This window comes from Colias philodice, chromosome 5, assembly GCF_061535455.1.
Source record: "Colias philodice isolate Cphi_HAF_F1 chromosome 5, ilColPhil1 Martin Lab GWU primary, whole genome shotgun sequence".
Classification (NCBI taxonomy): Eukaryota; Metazoa; Arthropoda; class Insecta; order Lepidoptera; family Pieridae; genus Colias; species Colias philodice.
Genome location: NC_143090.1, coordinates 7,124,490 through 7,130,816, shown reverse-complemented (window position 1 = coordinate 7,130,816; position 6,327 = coordinate 7,124,490).

Here is a 6,327-nt window from a genome sequence, read left to right as displayed (position 1 = left end):
AGAATAGGGTCCATTTCCTTTAACCATTTCCACGTTTCCGAACGAACTCTACAGAAATACACTGCCATTACTTACCTGAGTCTTTCAACATCCGCCACCGTTTGAAAAAGAGGCGTAATAGTAGAAAAAAAGTATGAAACAAATTTTTAGACGAGATATCATTTTTTTTTGCAAATCAGACTCAAAAAATAAATAAATTATAAGCATCAGTCTAGCATATCAATTAGACACAAAACTTACAAATAACTCTAAAAACATCCTATCTTCCAACGAAAATATTTTTTCAATCGAAGCAGTCGGGTATACGGATAACAGGTCGTTTCTAAGACAATTGATTTTTTACAACTTCCCTGTTGCCGGGGTTTTATTTATAGAATCAATAAATTAATTCCACGTGTAAAAAATGGGCTGGTTTATAACAGAATCCAGCGGGGACCATTAAAACATTTTACTCTTATTGGAATTCAGTAGACCGTGTTAAATGAAATATAAAATTTGTGCCTTCGGGACATCATTTAGAAGGTTCTTGCAGCGTGTTTTATTTCTCACAAGTTTTGCTCGTTTCCCTGCAATACGATTCGAGTAAATTAAAAAGCTTTAAGAATAAATCATAAGTTGCCAAGTGCACTTTACACTGCGCGGTGAAAATATTAACTGAAAATATTTAGAAACTGTTTCTAAATAATGGATGCCAATAGTGTAAACATGTACACAACGTAAGAATAATAGTTGTTTTATATTAACTGTTTATTATCTTGAAACAATATCCAATTTGAAAATGTTTAATGAATAGAAAAACTCGATCACGTGGCGGGATTCACCGTTTCTCATTTTTAAATAAATTTTTAAATTCTTTAAAAATTTATCATTTCTAAAGAATTTGAATGCTATAAAACTGAATATTAATTAATATGTAAGTTTCTTTCAAAGTCAATTATTAAACTCTACAATTTACAATTTCGATTGCTGCTTAAGGATGTAGCAATTAATGAGCCATTTATTTTGTTACAGGTACCTACTCAGTAGGTTTATCAGTAGAATGATTACTAAGAAGCGATGGTATGATAAACAGCTACTTATCAATTCGCTTACGGCGTTCGTGGATGGGGCAATATAAATTTTATTACGCCATGAGTGAAATGTCTGGAACAATTGAAGATTGTTATGTTAAAGTTAGCCGACACTTCTCGGAACTCCTTTAATAAGTCATCCATAGTGTTTACGATGAAATATTCCTTGAATTACAATGATTGTAATTTTATATATTCATAGAATTGTTTTATTGTGTCCTAATATGATTTCTTTACAACATGGCGCCAAACAATGTTTATAAAGTCAATAAAATCTGGTCTATAAGTATAAATAATTCAAAAGAAATAATAAACACGACATTTGTTTATCGAAGAGCCTTAAAGAACTATTAATAAAATATTTGTGCAGACCAGAATTCAAAATCCAATTCGCTGTAGCTGAAATTACTCCCAAATAAATGAATAACACGTTTATTTGGGCGGCGTATTTGTTAAAACGAATTTTCAGCAAATAGTGGTAAAAATGTTTACGGAATAATAGATATATATGTCGAGTTATTTGTGCAGCTTATAGGGCGAATCAATATACTGTACCTACCTATTGTTTCGGTCTGCATTTTTTAATAACCAACTTTAATAGCATTCAATTATTATAAATCTACTCGTAAAAATACATATTATGGTAACGGTGTCATCAAATGTATTTCGTATTATTTCTTCATTTTATATTAAAGGTTGGTAGTTATAAATCTCATCAAAATTATTAATTAATAAATTTTCAATTAAATTGCTTCATTAGATTTCATTAAAAAAACTTCAGCTGTCATTACGGGCAGCGATCCGATTACTCTACTATAAAACTAAATAAATTCAATGCACAACTTCAACAGGAGATAGCCGATCTCAATCCATTTATGATAATTTATATTTTAACCCGCGGCTGTATCCATAAACAGGGCGTGTCAGATAAACGTTTTTATCATAAGCATATTTGGCCCGACTTTGCAAAATCGGTTTTCCGTCAAATGTGTGACGGGTCGGTCATTTATCATTCGTATTTCGGCGAAATAGCTTTTATAAAAATGTATTAAAAGTTTCCATCTCGCCGGCCGAGAGTTTTCACGCCTCGTATGTTAATTTAATGCTATAAAGCGTAGATATTCGGCTTTATGCTACTCCACTAATTTCGTATACGCTCGTAAATATATGTTTTGAAGTGTACCAAAATATAGGACGCTTTTATGATTTTTTACATACAATGGAATGTTATGGTACGTTCGTGCGTAGGATGTGGTGTGATTGAGGAAATTTTATTGTTCAACTCAGAACTGCCAAAAATAATTTCATTGACATATGTATAAGCAACAATAAAATTAAACAACAATATTGAACCTAAATCCATCATCATCATTTTCCTTTAAAATATACAAAAAGTAATCTCCGAAATGATTAAATTACAATACGGCATTATAAGCTTATAAATTAGAAATCACGGTCTCATTCATTGCGGAATTCAATTATTCACTATTTAGATCGAAAATTGCTTTTACAAGAGCAATATTACGTAAATTATCGTCTACCGGGTACCATAAATACGGATTCGATGCCGCTGGGAAGAATCGCATTCCTTTTGCGGCTACTACAAATTAATTTATCCTGAGGGAATGTTCTGGAAACTAGTAATATCGTTTTGATAGATTTTATACGAGTTAATGTTTTCCAACAGTAGTTTATGACAGGTTGAAATGTTTGCTTAACTAGAGAAATTGTAGCTCTGGGAATGATTATTTTAAAATTTATTATATAATTTTAATATAGAAACATAATGACACCTAAATTTCCAAAGAAAAAATTTCATATGATCTTGGGATTATGAGCAATTCCAATACACACGTATCTTTATATTGTTTAAAATTACGTCAAACCTATCTTACGTTAAATGTAAAATATAAATTACGTTAAATGTGAAATACAAATAAAAACATCCTATTTCTTGTAATTAACGTTATTCATTAGACATTGACGAATGTTTACTTAACCGCACCTTTATTAATGACTACGATTCCAAACTAATTAAACTAACACGCCGATTAACATCTAACTTCTCTTCAGACATTAAGCCCGTATGTGAAAAGATGTTCGACACCGGTATTCATTGGAGGCAATAAAGTTCTTACAGCCATCTAACTAATGTTCAACGGGATTTGAACGGCACAACATATTGTAGGCCATTAATCGCACCACGGTATTGCTACATCCGACTAAGAGGTCTCTCGAGAAAAATCAACCCGACTCACATATTCTGACGATTTTTCTTAGTCTCATTTGTTACTTCCTAACTTTTGTACGTGTGAGAAATTTCTATTCCCTCTATACATTGAACTCTTATGAAATATGACAAAGTTTTGGCAACCTGAGGCGCTGGAAAGATTGGCTGTGTCAATTCAAATAAAAGTTCTTATTCAGAAATATGGTTGCGTGAATATAATGTTTGCTCTATAAAGTACACGATCCATACTAATATTATAAATGCGAAAGTAACTCTGTCTGTCTGTCTGTTACTCAATCACGCCTAAACTACTGAACCAATTTGCATGAAATTTGGTATGGAGATATTTTGATACCCGAGAAAGGACATAGGCTACCTTTTATTGCGAAATATGTACCACGGGCGAAGCCGCGGCGGACCTCTAGTATTAAATAAATTAGAATTTTTATAACAACCGGAAAAAGAATATCGTCTATATAATCATCATTAAAATTACTGATACTGTCAGAAGATCTCTACACACACATGTATTTATTCTGACTTAAAATGAGTCTGCACAAATGTTAAAATAGACAGCGACATATCATCATTTCCTTATCTGATTGCAAGTCAACGTGCAGAGTACGATTTTTCCCAAACCCTCGTTTGTATCAGCCATTATGTAGAATATATGTTATGTCCAGAACCCGTTGTCTCAGCTGTCCTTCTCGATTATCGTCCTTATGTGATATGAATGGTAATAGAATTCGATTGAATTTTCTGGAAATAGAATCTAAAATTTATTTCTTGTTTGTTAATATATTACTGTGGATAACAATGTTAATGTTTATGCGATTAGAGACCATGAAACATACGTTTCAACTGCTTATCCTATTAGAAATATTTTATATGAAAAAGTATATTATGTAGAATGTAGATGTGACAGACGACAGTGTGGAAAGTATGTTTCGGGATAATTTCTTTATCAAATCAAATATGAAAATAACTTTTTAGTTTTTAAATTATTGTTTTTAAAACGTAGTCTTTTTGTAGTAAACCATGTTTAACTAACATGCATTTATGTTTGTTTTAAATACGTATTATAACCGCTGAAAATATGTACTTAAAATTCTTGGTTAGTATAAAATACTTTAATTAAAAGAAAAGTAGGAAAGACGAGGGAGTGAGTTGCAAATCCGGCTTAGCTTATAGCCGGATGAAACTTTCTCATATTAAAATCATTTTTCATTTGAACGTACTTGTTAAGAGTTTGCAATATTTTGAAGATAAATTTAATACTCAAACAATTTCTGTTTATTTCTTTATAACAATGTTTTACCAATATTTTAAACGTAAATGTGGAATATTGATTTCATACTTTTTTATGAAATCAGTAGTTTAAGGTATTTATATTATAAATCCTGTCTGAATACAATCAGAAATACCTACACGAAGTTAACTAGATAGAATGTGGTATCTTTTTTGCAGTGCAAGCAACAAAAACAATTGTCTCTCCCTTCTGTATGATAAATGGACTCAAAGGTATCGTGCCTCTGCTTATCTCATACACACCTATTGTTTTGTGCCCCTTGAGCCACATTGTTCTTACATAGGTACGTACTTAGAGAATTATATACATAGCTATGCTAAAGATCTCTGAGGGAATAGGGATAATGAAATCCATTAACTAATTACCGACTTAAAGCAAAATATGTAGCGTCACCTGAAATTGGCAGGATTAACTGGGATATGTGATTCTCGAACTTCGAAGCTAAACGTGCTATTATGCTATTGTGGTTATAAGGTAATGTTGATTAGCTACAATTTAGTAAATCTCAAAACTACTAAGCGCAAAACGAGAATCCCAGAATTAATCTAATTTAATTTGAGCTAAATCATAGTACGAGTATCTATATTATTTCATTATTTACTACATTTGTGGTTTGTTGCAAATCAACTTGAGGAATGTGGTGAACATGAATAACAGAATTACCTACCTATTAGCATTTGGTTATCATTATTGTAGGAAGAGTTCATGCTCTGCTAGATACCTATAGCATCTTTAGGGCATTAAATTTTTAACTATGAATAAATAAGTAAATAATTTCGAGTAACTTTTATAAATAAAAGAGCATTCAATGTTTCTCGCAAGAATTTGAAGGAAAGGAATAATTTTATGTCACTGTTAATGCAATCGCCAATGCCAGATTTATTTACTTTACATAAAAAGTGTCTCTTTCATTTTTGTAGATAATAATAAAAAAGCGATTTTGTTGAGTCTGGAACGCGACATTTTACGATTGCTATAGGAGGAAGTAATAAAAGAGATCGTATGCTATAAACAAAGGATTACGTTTTTAATTTACAGAGTAGAAGTGTTTGCTTTTTAAGATTACTTTAAGGCCTCTTTTTAAACATACGAAATAGTCTGCTACCGTTACAAATATTATATACAATATATAAAAAGACTTTTAGTTACAACAAGTTTTTACTTGTTATAACAGTTCTTTTTAGGCTTACCTAATACATACATTATTTACCGAGCCACTTACAAAGACTTGCTAAAACAGTCAACATGTGTGAAGTACGGGCAATTTTTCTGCAGAGAATTCACGAGCCGAGGAAAATTAAAATAAAGCTTCAACTCGGTACAAGTTACTGTATTCACGTCGGCGAGAACTACTCGAGTCCCATAAAAAGTGCTTGACGACGTATAGCCAGACGGTTTTATTCCAATGAATTTTCATAAAATGAAAAGGAAAACTTTGTTTCATTGTTGCTTTAATGAAGTATTGTAATGCAATACGGTTTTCGGTAAGACCTCTTTATTTCGCGACTCTTGCCAACAGTTGTATTTTTATGCAAGTTTTTCTTTGCCTTGTTTTGCTATTATTTCTTATGGAAGTTAAAATATATTTGTGTTTTCTTTAAAGTAATATTATAAGAAGGTATTGCTTATGATTGTAATAATCTTATAGGGCGTTTTCAATTTATAAATTAGAAAAATATTATCTACCTACTTTGAATTGTGTACAATCTATCATAGTT